General features: G+C 39.4%; 1 protein-coding gene across 2 annotated transcripts in view; it reads right to left on the bottom strand.

The window, feature by feature from the left end:
- Positions 1–18,711, bottom strand: part of WASF1 (WASP family member 1) — a 1,915,084-nt gene that overhangs the window by 1,125,611 nt on the left and 770,762 nt on the right. Inside the window, exon 1 of one of the 2 annotated variants that reach the window (XM_044066733.1) lies at positions 17,770–17,814. The exons of the other annotated variant lie outside the window; for it this stretch is intronic. The gene's annotated coding sequence lies outside the window, so the exon portion shown is untranslated. Of the gene's footprint in view, positions 1–17,769; positions 17,815–18,711 lie in introns of those variants that run through there. 2 annotated transcript variants of the gene reach the window in all.

Below are 18,711 nucleotides of genomic sequence, written 5' to 3'. Positions count from 1 at the left end.
GGGGTGCTTGGAGAAGGAGAAGCCGCCCTATGTGAAAGTGCCCCTTTAATCAAGAAGGAGCTTGGGATGCTTGGAGCCAGAGAAAAGATCTTACTGGATAATCTGAATTGGTTTCGAAGGCAATCGGCTCCAAGGTGTCGGGGTCCTCTGGTGGACCTGAAAATTATGGGATCTTTGGATCTGGTGAGTGTGAGGGAATAGGCCTAGTGGTATTAGCAGAAGAAGATCTTTTTATGCTCCCCTTTGGTATGTCTGAAGTATCACTATCAGGGCTTCTCTGGCTCAGTCTTAGGAGCCGGGGGAGAACCCACCCCAGAGACAGAAGCAGAAGAGCCTGAGGGTAGAAGCTCTTTCAACACTAACTTGGCTCTATGCTCATTAATGGCCCTACTGCCAAAACCCTCGCAAATGGAGTATCAGAATCCAGATGCACCAGACCCAAACAATAAACACATTTTAAGTGTGTACTTGGAAGGCATCTTGTGCCCGCAGGAAACACGCTTTTAAAAGCCCTTATCTATGTCTCTAAAGACTACCTGAATAACAGGGAAAAAAAAACACATTCATGACAGTTCGACAAAAGGCCAGTAAGGGAAAAGGGACTACACAATGAAAACTATCTACCTACCTATCTACCTAAATATCCCAGAAATAAAAAGGATTAAAAAGATAACTAATTAAGGGTACAATAAAATCTTACCAGACCACTATGCTAACTTTTCTAAACTGAGATAGTACAGCAGAGCCAAGACCAAGATGCAGACCTGAATGGCGGCAAACTATATCTGGGGAACTGAAGGAAAAGTGGAGAGTTATAGGTAAGGGAGGCAGAGCCAAGTGGGCTAAAGACGTTAGAACTGGCCGATGTCAGATCCAAACTGGGTCCAAAGTCCCACAGGTTGAATGAAGCCAGATGGAGCAAACAACATTAGATCCAACATTTCATATTTTATTCTACTGCACATACAGTCTGTACATGTCTTCTACAAATTTATTGGAATTTATGACACTACCTGTCCCACAGTTAACCAACTTATTACATTTAGTACAAGTCAGTATCACTATAGCAGTCTTACTATTTTCTCAAATAACTTTTACATGACTATTGCTGTAAACTTAGTGTATTTTTAAGATTTTCTACCAGCATTTCCAAAGAGAATGGTCCTCAGTCCAACTGAGCAAACCTTTAAACAAACATAAATAAACAGAGACAGAGATGACAATAACAGCAACAACTCCAGTTTGTATTCTGTGGGACTACAAACAAGTTGTAAAACTCCCTCAGTGCTTCTGTACGACTTAGAAACAACGATATTGTGCCCACTGCAGCTTCAAAAACCCGTGGATGAGCATGCAGGTACTCTTCAGATCTTGTAAGGATCTCCATAGATTGATTTAAAAATATATACATATAACGCTTGCAAAAGGTCTTTGTATTGGGAAAGGGAGGATCAAACTTTGCATTGTCAGTATCGGGAAACAATGGTTGCTTGTATCCTAGAACCTTTCATTTTCATACAAGAAAGCCTACATTTCATACAAAGTCATACTGAGAAATACCAGTGCGAGCAATTTATTTGTGTACGTTTGCATATTCTACACCATTTTTCTGATACGGTCCCAGGCCACATTTGTTCTCTTTCAAGCATTATCAATCTGCTTAATTAGAAAAATAATACTGCAATAGATGTTCCTGGAAAATTACAGAAATAGGCAATACTTTCTCACAGTCAGTTTAAGTGTTTTACTTCAAATAATAGCCTGCAATGAGCCCAAGGCGTAGATGATTAAAATACCAGCTGAAACATTCATGCAATGCTTGCCAGCGATGCAAGGAAAAGATTAATAAGAACATGATTCTGCTCTAAAAAGCATGTTACGGTTTCTAATTTATTCGGTCATCTTCCAGTCTTCATTTGTCAAGTCTGAAAGCCTGGTCAGCATCAGTGTTTCTGAATGGAATAGTCTGTGTTGGCTGGGGAATGTTTCTTGTAAATTCAAGACCCATAAACTATTAAAGTTTTAAATGTAAAAGCATCAACTTAGAAGTTAACTTACACAGATTAAAAACATGCCAACTCCTACAGTAAATTCTTTAACATTTCCTGCATTCCTGGCTGTTCTACCTGCTTTATTATTCCAGTATAAACTACTCAGATATGGTAGTTTGCGAACACCCATTTTTTTTTCATCCTGCCACTGCTGACTTTGGGCATCCCCAAGATTGCTCCATATTGCTGCAGCAGCTGCAGATCCCACACCTCGGCAGGCTCCTCAGTGTGACCCACAGCAGGAGGATCTCCCTACCTGGAGATCTCTTGCTCATGGAATTCCCAGGTCCATGGCAGGGTCTTAGCGATTCCACCTGCTGCACTGTAATGCATGATGGGCATGCAGGGCACCATAATACTGCAGCTGATGACGGACTTTGCCCTGATATGAAGGACTGCAGCAGACACACCCCTCAACCTCCATACACAAATGAGCTTGGTCATCTGTCTCCGAGTATTGACCTCCACCCCAGGGATTCATGACTGGATTTACATAGCATATACCCCCGGGAAGGGTATGTCGATTTTACCATACTATGCCATTAAGTTTCCTGACCTGCTAATTGAATCTGGATGTACCAGGGGCCATAGTCAAGGCTTTATCCCTCTATGCCACTGGAGTGGTGTACCGCCACCCCTGTTAAGTTTCTAGTATTTTAGGATATTCTAGAAGTAAAAGAGCAGTAATGCAGCCACTGGACAAGAGTTACAGATATTGAATTCTCCCTTATACGCAAAGATGTAGGTAAGCATACCAGCTGTATGCATTTTAATACCGTTTCTGTAGAGGTGGGGCAGCAACAGGACCTAAAATAAGATCTAGTGTTTAAAAATAACGCATTATTTGAGACTGTGCAGTAGTTTTCAGCTCATCTGATGTTCATGTTTATCCTTTGTTTCATGTATGTCTATTAATCTGCATTAAGTGGCTGATACACTGTAAACACAGCCGAACTGCCAGTGGAAAAGCCACAAGAAATCACAATGACTTCAAGGTTCCATGATGTGGCTTTACTAAATTCTTAGGTGGCCTGGTTACTTTGGTTTTTCATTGAGTGTTTCTGGCAGTTTCAGAGGCAGAGTGACAGGCAACAGTGAAGGGGAGGTGCACTCATATTGCTGCACAAGTGAGATGAATGCTACAACAAGCATTGTGGATTATGACAGTATATGCACCCTGGAAAGCCACAACACAATTTGTAGCAACAGGTGTAAGCTGCAGAACACTAAAGAAACAATAAGGGGTCCATGTTAAACCATATGTGCTTCAACGGGTACCTCCCTGCTGTTTAGGTTTGTAACCATTAGCCAACTTCTTACTTTCAGTGTTTTGGCATGTTTGGAAGGGTAATCCGTACAGAGTTACAGCCATAACACGTAAGTGCACATAATATTATGTCGATATACCTAGAACTTAGGAAATATTATACCTTGCAAGTAGAAAAACAATGATTAATGCCATGCAATATGCTCGAGCCAGACCTTATATTTTTAACATCTCTGTTCCCAGTGTAGATTTGACCAACTCTGAACTAATTTTCTACTACATAGTTTCTGTCTTTCTTTTGCTTTGGTGGGAAATGGATCTTGAGTAAATGTTCAAAAGCTGTAGACAAGAGTGATGGTACTTTTTGAAACCATAGCAGAAGCTCGGTCTCCTCCACAGTTTTAACACTACAGAAAATAAATTGGATTCTGCTTGTTTGTATTCCCCTTATGTGTTTAAGCATGGAACTTGTGTGGCTGTTAAGATTGCTGTGATGAAACGGAAGCATAACTGCACTACTGTAAACCTGGAAAGTCACACCAACTTGCAATGCTTCCCACGTGCTCAGTGCTGTATATGTTTGTGAAAACCAATTGCTCAGCCATGTAAGGATGAAAAGAGCGGATTGCTCAAGACAGGTTTTCACTGCTTGGGGGACTTTCTCCTTTTTCACACTATTATATAACTGTGGATTCAATATATACAAATTCAAGAGATGGGGGATCTTGCCTTTGTCTCAAGATGTCTTGTACATTTCAGTGTTACAAAAAGATTTTTAGATTCTCTAACAGAACATTTTCAATAGCAGACATAAGTGTATTGCACTTATTTGGGTTGGCAATATAACATATTGCTTGTAGCAGTGAGTACTCAACACAGATATTTTACACTTCAATTCAGTTTTCAATTTTTGCTTGCTTTGTGACTGAGCAAATCCCTTAATGGCCCAAAGCTGCAATATTGCTCATGAAAAGTGATACTTTTACCTTACAGGTCTTAGTTAACAGAAACTGATCAGCTTGTTTTTGAAATATACGGTCATGCAGAGATACAGTATACCTCTGCAAATGAGGCAGTGGACCTTTCACAGCTGCACAATAAGACATTAAAACATTCCTTGACAATATATATATATTTTTTAATATCGCTCAAACAGGGTACAGCACTCATCCACATCAACCTTTTTAGACAGAAAGAGATGCAATGTTTGGATAAGAATATAGAAGCGGCGGGAATTAAACCCTGGACAACAGGAAGTAGCTCATTGCCTTAATCCTCTGTGTTAACTCACATCCAAGACCCTAACTCATGATCCCCAAAACTCTGAAAACTCACAAACCCCCCAGCAAGTTTCAAAACTTTTTATTACATCATTTAAATACTACTACTACTGCCTGACATGGGCGGCTGTTTCTCCCTTATCCCGATACACTCCAAGACTGCAGTCTCTCAGAGACAGGAAATAATCTAAGGAACCTCAGTACTGGACTTGGCATAAATTCCCTACTTTCCCACTCACAATTTCTCTATTCAGAGGATCGCAGATAAAGTCCTGTTTAGTACAACGGGCACCATTCCTTAAGACACCAACTGATAACGAGCTGGCTGGTTCGATGTGCAAAAGGCTGGTGCGACTCGTACATTACTTCAAGAATCAGTTAGTGACTGGTTTTGAACATGGCTGCAATGAATTGTACATGATTTCCTTCATCCATCACTTGATGAATGGCTGGCTATTCAGCTATGCAAGCAAATGTGCTAGTTTCTTCAGCGCAATTTCTTGCCCCTGTTGAATGGACGAGTGCTAGGTTAACTTAGACTGCCAAGGCAGCTGCTTTACTCTTATTCAGCAGCTTCTGCATTATCCAGAAGGCATATACAGAAAAACTGTTTCATCGCATTCTGTGGCAAAGGTGTTTGGGGGATATGCAGTATAATGCCAGGGTATTATTTATGTGGTTTGGTAAGGTAACATAAGCTGATGAGCTCACAATAAACCTGCATGTTGCAAATATGCACTCAAGTGTACATAATTGAGACATTTTAATATTGTTCAGCTATCCTGTGCAATACGGACATTGACAGATATAGTAAACATTTTCTTACTAACATTACTTGGCTAGTCTGATGAATATGTTATGCGTAACATGGTGGCCGGTTACTCTAAGGGATGCCAACAAGGTACATTTTCACAAACAGAAGACATTATGCAGATCACTTCAGTGATTGCGGTTCTTTACATCTTTGTGCGCTTCCACTTCATTTTTCCAGTTATCTGAATAGGGATAACAAGTCAAACACTATTTTTGTAACATTAAACTAGTGTATTTAAGCACAGTTTCCAGCCTATTTCGGCACAATTTCCAGAGGCAATTCTTTAAACTGCACAAGAAAATCCTGTGAAATTGTGGTTGCTGTGACAACCATGAGCTAGCCGAACATGTTTATGTATATGTATGGGTTCCTGTTGTATTGTTTAGACTGATAACTGTGTGGGACTGCTGTAGCATTCATTGCTTCATTTGGTAATGGTGAAAAGTGACGAATTTAGTTTGAATAGAAAATAGCAACAAAACTTATATTAAATAGAAGCTCAGCTTCAGGCAGTTTCTGACTATAATGTTATAGACGATCATTACAAAAGTAAATCAGTAAAGTCTAACATATTATCGCAGATGAACAGAAATAATTTGTTTATTAATGCTGGACAACCTGGTTTTCTGCCAACACCTGCCTGCTTTCACTGAAAGCTTGGAGAGAATAGGTCTTCACAGAATCATCATAAAAACAATGCATCTTTAAATCCCACTCCAGACTAAACATAAGCAGCAAGTGAACAAAGTCCACTAATATTTACTTAAGAAAAATACTTCTTAATTAGATAAAATTACTGCTTGTCAAATGCTCCTTGGATGCATCTCAAAACATCACATTATTAAACTCATTTTACGGTAGGCCGCAGTGGTGCAGCGGTTAGCATTGTCACCTCACAACAAGAGGTTCTCCGGTTCGATTCATGCCCGGAGTGCCTTCTGTGTGGAGTCTGCATAACCTCCCCGCAGTCGAGTGACGTTTAAAGACATCCAGGTAGGTGTGTGCGTGAATGGGTGTGTCTTCTTTGAAGGTTGGGCATCGGGCTGGCACCTCAGCACTGTAAAAATCCACTGCCAATCATTAGCAGGCCGGAGTTCCTCTGTGGTGACCCCTAACCGAAAGACATTAGTATTAAACTCACTTTACAGGCCATTGGCCTCTTAACATATCGCAGCTTGATTTGTTGCAAGTGTGGTTACTGCACCACTCAGAGAACCGGGAAAATGTAAATTACTTTTTAAATGTTTCCCTTTTTTCTGAGTTCGGGTGACCCTATAGGTATTATACTTACACAACTGGGGTGGAGGCAGAGTATTCTATCAGGGGGTACAGCTGGCAAAAGCCACTATAAAAATCACTGCTTTTGTACTGCACTTTGGTAAGCATGTGATTTATTAGTTCAGACATTTTAGATATGGAATCTTGTATGTTTTATTAAGGCAGACGACATATTACACACCTAAAGTAACTTTTATAGCACTATACCTTATGTAAAGCACATAGGACAAAGTATACAATATCTGGATCACAAGTAAGAAGCACATTAACAATAAGTAAAAATTCTACCAGAGGAAAAATTATTTGGATGCTGCTTGGGGTATAAAAATACCTACACTTCCAAGCAAAAAAACTTACATCTTCTGGACAATGTTGTCTACTTGGAAGCCATACATATGCCCTCCCATTGTTCCCCTGTAAATTCCTTATCCAATCTCTCTTCCCAATATTTTATAACATCCTCTGATTGATTCCCATAGCTATCATGCAATATCTTATATACCCTACTAATTAATTATTCCTTTTCTTAACAGAAGCTTCTGTTCCAGACTCAACTACAAACTCTATCAGAACTGGCCTTTCTCTTAGGATTCCTTATCCCTTTCACTTTGCCTACACTTTGATATCAATCCCTGACATGGAAGGCAGTCTCTAGCCTGCAGTTCCAATGTTTTCTTGGGCACTTTCCATTCTCTTACCTTTCCCTCCCTCTAGTTATTTGCTCCCAATACCTTGGTTCCTGTAACATTTTTCTCCAGTAAATTCCAGCCCCCTCTTGCTTATTCTTTGTACCCCTAAATGCAGTCATCCCCATCACCAAAATCTCCTTTCTCCATTGTTGTGTTAGCATAGTTCTTAGAACATTTTCTACTGGTTTATGAATATAATATTCTGTATGGCTGTTATTCTCCATAAGGATCTACATCCAAAATCAGGCTTCTTTCATTACTTTAGATGTAGTTTCTCTATTTACTGTGATACCCAATGACATGGATGTGACAGCTGTTCGTCAATTTTTAGAGAGTTATACACAGTATAGTAATGAGATAGTCACTTTATTGGTAAATTTATTGAGAATGGTGCTTGAACATAATATATTTTTGTTTGGTAACCAGATGTTTAGAAAGTGCAATGGCGTAGCTATGGGCACTTCCTGTGCCAATAGCTACGCCAATGCAGTCATGGCAGTTTGGGAGGAGCGTTATATCTTTAAGGGTCTTTTTGGTGAGCATGTTTTGTTTTATCGTAGATTTGTAGACAATGTTTTTATTTTGTGGGAAGGAGATGAGGAGTGTTTGTCCAGATTTTTGCTGCATGTTAACAAGTCTACAGATTACTTGCAATTCACACATAAGATATCTTATGAAGGTTTAGATTTTTTAGATGTAGCAGTACTGAGAGACCCGGAAGGGAATGTATATACCAAACAGTACAGGAAGAGTTGCCATGTTAACCATCTTTTACATCGTGACAGTGCGCATCCCCCCCCATATATTTAGAAATGTGGTGGCAAATCAGGTCATGAGGGCTTCAAGATTAAATGTGAGGGAAGAGGATTTTGAAAGTGAAGTGGATAGGGTTAAAAGCTTCTTGAAAGAAAGAGGGTATGATGATAGGACCTTGTCTGAACAAGTACCTAGAGCTACGTGTAAACGGAGTGACAGAGCTAGACCTTATTTCTCTATGAAGAGACAACCTTCCGAAAGTTCAGAAAAGATCTCCACTCAGGCTAATCTGAGAGTCGCTCTGAAATACACTTCTGATGTGGATAGGTATATTAATATTATTAGGAAACACTGGCAGGTGTTATTGACGGACAGTGAAGTATCAGGTATAATTGATGATACTCCTAGGATCAGTTTTAGAAATGACAGATCTATTAAAAGGAGACTTTGCTATCCGAAGGAGGACAGGTTACAAAGTGTTTGCACTGGCACTCAACAGTGTGGGAATTGCAATTGGTGTAGCTATATAGATAGTGGGTCATCATTTACTCACCCTGACCAGGGTAGAAATTATATTTTTAAAGTTTCTGGCACCTGTGATAGCAAACATGTTGTTTACCTTGCTAGCTGTAGGACCTGTGCCAAATTTTATGTTGGTAAGACGGATAGGCATCTTAGGGATCGGAATAGGGAGCATGTTTATAACATCAGGAAACTCAGTACAACTAATGCACTTTCTAAACATGTATCTAGTACAGATGTATCTCATGTCTTTGGTTTTAGAGTGATTGGGTTGCTGCATGAGAGTGTTAGACAGGGTGATATGTACAATAGGACTGAGAATCTAGAAGCTATGTGGATTACCAGGTTGAGAAGTACAGAAGGGCATGGTCTTAATGAATGCATTCACCTAAAACCTAGGTTGAAAATGAGGCCACTAAAAAGATGATTTTAAAGTGTTTATCTGTTTTTTAGTATTTAATGTAGATTAAATGATATTTACATTTGTATTTATGTTTATTGTTTAGGTTTTATTTTTGTGTGTATATTTTTATACGTATTTCTTATATACATATTAAAAAATTTTTAAGCAGGAAGTTGATTGTTTTGCATCATGTGATCTGTACTGTGTATATATATATATATATATATATATATATATATATATAGGTGTGTCTCATTAGTGTTTGATGTACACCTGAGGAAGCTCATTTCGTGAAAGCGCTTGTGTTTTTGCACTAGTAAAGGCCTTATTGGATTTTTGCAGCTGTCAGCGTCTCTTTTTCTGTGGTTTTTGCATTTATCTTGTATTTGAGACGTTTTGTGTGGATTTTACTGGCAATATTTCTTGTTCTAACTTTAATAAGATGATTGGTAGACGTTCTTGACAGAGAAATCACTGTAGTGCCTTATCTAGGGTTTGAAAAACTGAAATTTGTGGGTCTGAGGATCCTTATATAATGTATCAGGCTTTCTGGAGGCAGGTGGCTGACTGTCAGGCAAACCTTTGGCTGCAAGGAAAGCATCCTCTTAATGCTGCCAATATAAGAGGAACATCTACAGGCTGAGGAAAATATACTTGTGACAAAGCATATATTTGCTGGAACTCTGGCATTTGTTTTTGTTCTCAATGGAATAACTCCTTCATTCTGGCAATAGTATCAAAAAAAAAACAACCCTTCAAGTGGAAAATCTGAAGAAAAATTTTCCTCAAAGTCAGATTCTCCATTCTCTGGAGTGGAAACTTGAGAAACAATCTAATTCTTGTCTCTCACATTGAAAATCAGAATCAGAGAGTGGAAAATCTTTTCCTTTTTAAATGAAGGGAAGACTCGGAATGTAAAGACTGAAATGCTTTAAACAGTCCTTTAGCAAAATTTAGTCAATCCTCTCTGTCTACCATCGGTCACAGGGACACAAAAGAAGAAAAATGCGTAATGCTATGATTCCTTATCCCGGGAGAGACCCCCCCCCCAGAAAAAAGCACCCTGAAGACGGGTCCTTTCCATGGCATCATGCTCTACACAGTGGCTTTGCAAAGGGGCAACTCCTGCTCTCTCCTCTGACGCTGACAAGACTGGTGCTCCCTTGCACAAATATGACAGCCAAACAGATACAGAGGATGTGTCTGCCTCTTGATCCTTAGTGGCTTTCTGCGGGGACTGATAGAAACTGATGAGTGGTATATGGAACCCTATATGACCACAGCAGAGTCACTTGTCCGTGGTCAACATGAAGAGGAAGCTAAGGTCAAGGCTGAAGCCACCCACACAATTTTTCTCTTCTTGCAATTGGGGAGGAAATAACTGGGGAGCCAAGAGCCAGGTCCAAGTCTCTACTGAAAAAATGGCTGACAAATGGGTATCAGAGCCTTGTAAGTTAGTCTTGCTTCCCCGAGTAGAAAAACAAGTTTTAAATTAAAACGTTTTTAGTTACAGCTACCTAGAACACTAGCTCTAGCACCTAGCAACAATTATGACAAAAAAAGTTAAACTTTTCGTCACATAAAATGGTAAATTGGAAGGTATTTCGCAATGGGGTACTTATCTACCCAACTATAAAGATGTGCTAGCCAGCTGTTGATCATTTAAAGCCCACAAAAGTGATCACTTCTCAACATTAAAAAAGTTCTGAAGGTTTGTATCCTAAGCACTGACTTTATAGCACTTTTCTCTGGCTGTACACTGGTTAGGATATGTGAAAGGTGCTCAAAAGCTGCAGAAGCTCACCTGTTGTCCAATCCTTGGCAGGATATTCGCATATCACTTAGGCTACTGCAACACTGATCCAGTGTTACCACTATTTCGTTACTGTAATACATCACCACATTGCTATCCTACTTCTTCCTGCCGTCACCCATCAACATTACAGAATGTTGGAGGTAAAGAAAATTCCTTTGCTTAAATGAAGATACAGTTCTTGTTTGAATAGCTGCCTCCTTCACCAGAGCTGCTAGGCTCTAAACCCTCTCAAGCAAAGGCATAAGACTTAATTTCTTACACTGCCAGCATTAGTACTGCACAGATTTCTAATCACAGTAAAATGGCTTCCCACATTCCTGCAGATGCAACTTCAATAACTTTCAAAGTACTTAGCCATAGCTCTCAACCTTCCACCTTCAAAATGAGGAGCACTACCATTTATAATAAGCAGGCAAAATGAGGAAAGCTTAGTAACAACTTCAATGAGGAAGCTCACAAGATAGTTACAATATAATACTCTATTTATAAAATGTTATTTTGATGAATTAATATGCTTCATTATTATTTACTATGGCTAATGGTAAAAACATCTTTAAGAATGAATGTGTGACATTTCATTTCATTGCGAAATATGGAAGTTTTAGGACTCAAAATGAGGAACGGCCCTCATAAAGAGGTATACCTGACAGATATGTACAGTTACCGCTTTTCTTTTGCCTACAGTCTTTCTGTTTCTCTTTCAAACAATGCCAGGTTCCTCCTGTCTTTCATCAGCTCACAGATGTTCCCTACCACTTAAAACAGTGGACTTCATACTAGGAGTAGGCCTTTGTCTGTCACTGACCCACAGCTAGTGCTGCAAGCTGCTTGTCAGATTAAAAGGGATAAAGCCACACAAAAGCAGCACTCTTCCAACCAGATCTCAAAAGTGCTTGGACATACCTAGGGAGTGCAAGGATGCCTCTTACTCCATGGCCATCAAAAGGAAGCCTAGTTGCAACAGTTGCAGTATCCTGCACCATCTTCTATTCAATTTATTTGGTGCTGGAGCTAAGTAGCCAAATTATTTCACTAAGGATGTTTCTGCATTGCATTTGAGAGACCTCATCTGTAAATGTAACTCCCCAACAACAGCATCAATGTGCAGAAATAGAGTAAATGTACACATCTACTATTAAACAAGTGTTTAACTAAGTCAACATTTTACTTTAGCACTATGTGCCCCCACGAAGACGCTAGTCAAGGCCATTCCTTGTTTGACAAGCTTAGCCCATAGGCAGTAGCAGTTTGTAGAACAGCAGGCCCTGATCGTTTTGTTTGACCACATACCACATGGCGAGCAATATGCCGAGTACAATCATATTGTGTACTAAGTTCCTCATAAGGAGCACTACTATAAGGCATTCTCATTTGAAGAGTGGTAAAATATGATGTGGTGCAGTACCGGTGCATGAACCTGGGTGCAGTCAACAGCATACCATGCAGTACTAACACCTACTCAAGAACAGGAAAGACCTCCACTTTTAATGGATCCTTGTTTCTCTTTCTCTCCTTCTGCACTAAATGGAGAATCTTTTCCATTTTGCCAGTATGAATTCTTAGTGTTAGGCTTCCTGGCCTCTTTAAGAATGTCTAGCTTGTCTTGAGTTTCAAGGAATGGTAAATGCAGCTCACCTTTTTCTTGGTGCTTGTCTGAGAGGATCTGCTGGAAATTACCTGCATATCCAACTCACTAGATGAAGAATCCTTGTGCCTTTGGGATGCAATCAGGGCAACTCTCTTTCCTCTAATGCCTTTCTTGAGGGTCCCCTTTGGCTCAAACTTCTTGGACTGGTGCTTCTTTCTTGTAAGCTTTCTTAGGAGAGGTTTTCTTACAACAAAGCAAATGACTGCTTGTGTGTCTGTAGCAAGATGTCCAATATTGTCTGCATCAGCCATGCTGTCGGTGTTGCTTCCCCAAGTCCACTCGTTTTCCTTGCAAACTCTGCATAGATCCAGCCACCACAGTGATGCACAAGAACAAAGCACTGATTGTGGTCCAGGCCACGCTGGGTTGATTAATAGCTCAGGCAAATGACAAAGCCTGTAGGGCAGGAAGGGACAGTCTATCCTAGGAAGAGGGTGGGGTGGAGATGGGACTGTACTCCATAAGTCTCTCGGAAAAGGGGCTGGGATGCAAACAAATAGCCTGAGCCAAGCTTTAAGCTCACAAGGCCAATGCTGGAGGATAGATTCCTGACCCGGAGACTCCCCAAACTCTGGAATAGACTGTCCATACATGTCAAGCAGAGCGCCTCTTTGGCCCTCTTCAAAAGGAACCTTGATGATTGGATAGGAGAAAGGAAATTCACTCCGGGGATCACGTCAGTCGCCCTGCTAGACAGGGGTCCAGGAAAGGAAATAGTGTGGGAAGAAATAGCCAGGGAATTGTTATGGCTAGGCTTGTATAGGCCCCTAGGGCCGATAGCCTAGTGCCAGACTATGAACCTATGAATGATGGATGATAACCTTTAAAAGTGGGTGTACAGGAATATATGCTCAGGTAGACAAGGCACTGTGGGCCTCTGTGGGGACATGGACCACACATCCATTTAGCTAGATGATGGAGTTAGCCCAACACAAACTCCCACATAGTCGGATGCTGCTGTGGCCATAAAGCACCTTTATGGCTGCTGAAGGATGACCCCCACCAAAAATCTCATGCACTGATACCAGGTGAACCCTTCCGGGTAATGGAAGGAAGGGATGCATCCCAATGATCCGCAGGCATGAGGTCAAAAAACACTTAAAAATGCATAGATCTGGCAATCAGTCTAAATATGGGACTGTCCCAAACAAAAAAGGCATGGGTAATGATAATCTTTATAGTGACTTGACTGACAGTCTTTTATACAGGATATGATACTTGCATTTGTAACCACTCTTAATACCTACATGAGGTATACCTTTGGAAATGCATCAGTTTTCCAACAAATTTTACTGGCAAATGTAACAAAATAATTTCATAACAGATATGTATAATAAAGTACAAGAAATTTTCTCAATGAGGCACTTACCTTTCAAAGATTCTTATCAGGAGCTCTAAGGCTGAAGATCTGAATTAGTGACACCAGGCTTATACACTGAGGTGTGTTTATGCCTGAAACAAAAAAAAAAAAAAAAAAAGAACCAAAGATATTACAGGCCGGTATCTCTTTTATCAAGGGCACCAAAGTGTGTTTTCGTGTATAGGCAATGTCATCCTGCACCCTGTCATTCACAAAGTTCTATGAATTGGGCAGGTCGGGTGGACATTAGCCTATACACGAAAACACACTTTGATGCCCTTGATAAAACGGATACCGGCCTGTAATATCTTTGGTTCTTTTTTTTTTTTTTTTTTTTTTTTTTGTTACAGGGATAAACGCACCTCAATGTATAAGCCTGGTATCGCTAATTCAGACCTTCACCCTTAGAGCTCCGGATAAGAATCTTTGAAAGATAAGTCCCCCATTGAGAAAATATCTTGTACTTTATTATACGTTTCTGTTATGAAATTATTTTGTTACATTTGCCAGTAAAATTTGTGTGAATACTAATGTGTCATCCTGTACACTGTCATTCACAAAATTCTGTGAATTGGGCAGGTCGGGTGGACATTAGCCTGTGAACAATTCCTTTATGTTATGAATACTAGTGTAACAGCAGCTATATGATGAACATCCATCCTTCATTCCATTTAAACTAATAAAACACGTCTTCAGCACTGTCAAATGATTTTCATCAATTTATTTAGTTATTTTTTTTGTTAGTTTGGTCTTAAGTCCTAAAGTTATCTCACTTCTAACGGATTACATTTCTTATCTTACACAGGGTCTCATCATGCTTTTGGTTTCCACTTACAGCCCACCCCCCCTACACTTAATTCTTCCACACTGCATCTTACACACAAAGACACTCAGCACATGCTGCTAAAATCTACAGTTAGTTCATTTACTCTGCAATTGTCTGTTTTAATTATTCACGTTAGCATTTATCTCTTAGAAGTAAATTATGTAACACCATTAAGCCGTATTAGTGATCCTACATTATATGGTTAGTGAGGATTTTAATTGTGTAATAGATGACTTTATGTAAGGCCATAATTATGCATTTCAGAATGTATTCTTCCAGGCTGTGCTGAAAAGAATCAGTAAGGACAAGTCCATTTAGCATTTTTTAAATAAAGAAAAAAAAAACCCTGCCTGGTGCTCTTATATCCCAAGTCCATTTCTGAGCCAAAATCAACAGCCTCAGAGTCAGAAATCTAACAAATTCCCTGCAGTTTCTATTACATTTACTCCAGTATTGCTGGAACAGAGTGGTGTCTGCTAAAAATCAGGATGAACAGCAACACCACAGATGCAAGATATCCCAGAGAGTGTCAGAAGAAAAATGGATCAAAGACAAGGAACTTTATCTGTGCCATACAGTGACAAATACTACATGACAGGTAAGAAGTGAACTGGAGCATTCCTCATAGGAGAGATGAAGGAGAGGTTAATGTTTTACGCCTATACTTTCATCATATCCCTTACAAAGAATGGTGACCTTAGCCATTGCCTGAAATGAAGACAAAGACAAATTATATTACATGTTCTCAGAACAGTCACAAACAAATAAAACAATCTTACACACAGACAAATGATAATGGTCATTTTAGAGGAAGCATATGAGAAATGGGTAGGATCTCTAATTCTTGAACCCCACTTACTGCTGGCATCTTTTTCTCTCCCTCCCTCTCTTTCTTTTACTAACTTCAATAGTGTGTAAAAACTCAGTAAGTCTCCATGCTACCCATTTGTTTTTATTTACAGAAATATATATATATATATATATATATATATATATATATATATATATATATATATATATATATATATATATGCTTTGGAATCTCGAAATACTGAAATGTCGAATTTCAGTATCTCGAGACCAACGTGTCGAATCTGCAGATGCATGAAACTACAGAATATCGAATCCGGAAATGTCGAACCCGTGATACTGATGGCGCGTTTGGTAAGTGTGATTTTTTTAAGGGTTTTAGGGAGGGTTTGTGTGTTTGCGAGTATGTCAGGGAGTGTTAAGTGTGGGTTAGGGCACGTAGGTGAGAGTGTGTCAGTGTTGAGATTGGTGGTGTTTGTATCTGTGTGATGTGTGTTTGTGCGAGGGGGGTGTGGAATGTATGTTGGTGGGTTTTGTGTTTGTCGGTGTTTAGTGTGACCTCGGAGTTAGTATATAGAAGTAGAGGGGTGTGGGGGGGGCACAGCCCTCCACATGGGGAGTGCAGGGGGGGCTTGTCCCCCTGCTTATAGTAAGGGTGTGTGTGTTTGTGTTGTTGTGTGGAGGTAGGTATATTTGTGTTTGTATGTGTGCTGTAACGGTCACGGTTTTGGGTTTCAAGGCTTTGGTTTTCGTTTTTTTTGTTTTTCGGCTCTATAGTCTTGAAATACTGAAATTCGATATTTCAGTATTTCGAGATTATAAAGTGAATATATATATATATATATATATATATATATATATATATATATATATATAGTTTACCATCAAAATGTCAAAGACAAAACATTTTTTATGCAAAAGCCCAAACTACAGCGTCGAAAACAAAAACAACATCTAGCCTAAATGTTGAATGCCAGAAACATGACAATCAACATTCGACATACCACACTTCCAGTTTCGAAAGTCCGTATGTCTGTTTACATTTAAGCAGAGCGGAAAGCCCACCCCCTGCACTGTCCACATCACTGCAAATTATATATACCAACTCTGAGATCACGCTACCATGAAGAAAAGGATAGATTCCCTGTTCCTGACTGTACTACGATCTCCATTCACAATGCCGAACTCAAAATAATGAATAAAGCTTTACTTTCATTATTATGATTTCATATTATTCCAGTTTGGTATTATGAAACTTTCAAAACGTACTTTCAGCCACACTCTGTTTGAGAACAAGCCTTCAAAATCTTGATGGCAAACCTATACATTATATATACCACCCACTCACCAAGGCATATCTGACACCAAGTGATAGCAACGTCCTCCATCAATGTCTCTATATGTTGCCAGACCAGTAGAGACTAGACAACTATATGCTTGCCTGCTACAATTTGTGATATATCAAGGACGGGTAGCTGGACAACATGCCACCAAACCCTCCTCCTGGAAAGGGTCAATCAAAGTTCAGCTGCTTTCTCCTTTTCCACAGCCAGTTCTAAAGGTTCAAGGTAGTTAATCAAACCTGCACTGCTGGTAGCACATTGGTCCCATTACTGTGCTCTAGAAAGCTGCCCCTAACTGTTTGTCTTAATCTTACTAATGCAAAAGGCTAAATCTCCTATTGTAAAACCATGGAATGAATAGTTCACTGTCATTTTTTAAATGAGTGAGGTGGTTAGTTATGTGGTATCAGTAATCCATTCCGAAAGCATGTTTATTCTGGGAAAGCAGATTTTTAAACACAGCTCCATTCAAGTACGTGAACTGTACCTACCATCCTGGATATATCATGAAATCACATAATAAAATATCAGGGGTGAGTGTGCTGCGGTCGAGATGCTGTCCATCTCTAAGCATGGAACTGCAAAGAATTACATTGTGTATAAAAGCTTGTTTCTTCTTCTTCAAAATATATCATCTTTTAAGTCACAGCAATAGGATCCTAGAACTTTAACTTCGATGAAAATCATGTGCATCACTGGCAAATCATACCACGTCATTCGTTAAAAAAATAAATAAATAAATACAAAATCCACTTTGCATTGGTTCTCTTTATCAAAACGTCTCAAAACTTAACATTTTTAAGTTACGTTTCCTTGCGTTAGCATTTACAGACAGTGAACAGTCATGTAAATAATTTTCATTTGCTTTTTGTATACTGCTTTTATATTCCAAATAGGAAACTGTACCTGTTGGTTGCAGCATCTCCTTTCTGTTATTCACCAAGACAGAACTGTATTGTCACCTGCCATTAGTAACCACTGAATCCAGTGCCTGTACCTCAACATGGAACACAATAAGTAATGGCTAGTACTCACAACAACCTGTGCATCATATAAAGCAGCCAATCTAGTCTAGCCAATCCTCCTTACTTTCCTGCTACAGACTGTTTCATATGCAAAGCAATGTTTGCATTCAGGGCGGGTGCGAAGACACAGTGGATTCAGCATTATTCCCTTTTGGTCTCACAGCCTTGCACCTGTACTGCAGCAAATGAATAAATGAATGTAGGTTTGCAGAGAAATAGGTTTCAGAATCCATGTTACTGTCTATTACTGCCAAGTTCTGATTTTAGCATTTGAAGCAAAAGAAAATAAAAACCTGAAAACAAGACACTGATTTTAGAAAACATCTTGATTACACTCGTAAAAAACGCTAATTATGGTTTTATGATTTGAAAGTTAACAACTTATCAGGAAGCAGATTTGAGTTGATACATTTACTGTTTTTCTTTCTTTCCTTAGTTGAAACAAATCCATCACTCTTATCAAGATTCACAGGGGTAACTGCAGTTTCAGCGACTGCATTAAATAAGTCTTCGGTAAGCCTCTGCCTTGAATTTCTTCACAATAAATCTGTCTGGTGCAATTCCTGTGAGGATCGCTGTAATGTCAGCCATCAAACCATACAGACTGTGGTAGCTTATTCAAATAGGTAAGATATGCAGTGAACAGGCTACAAGTTTTGCAAGGCAAATAAATGCTTGGAGAGGTGATCAGTGCAATTAAAAATCAAAACCAGACAAATGTGGCTACAGACAGAAATGTCAGAAGGTAGTAAGCAAGGCCTGACATCCTTACCATGCCCTTTTCTAACCAGCTGCAGTTTAATTCCATTTTTGAGCCTTCTAG

The sequence above is a fragment of the Protopterus annectens genome, chromosome 1.part0, assembly GCF_019279795.1.
Source record: "Protopterus annectens isolate FY-2018-M chromosome 1.part0, PAN1.0, whole genome shotgun sequence".
Lineage (NCBI taxonomy): Eukaryota > Metazoa > Chordata > Ceratodontiformes > Protopteridae > Protopterus > Protopterus annectens.
This window is presented reverse-complemented; position numbering and strand designations above follow the sequence as displayed.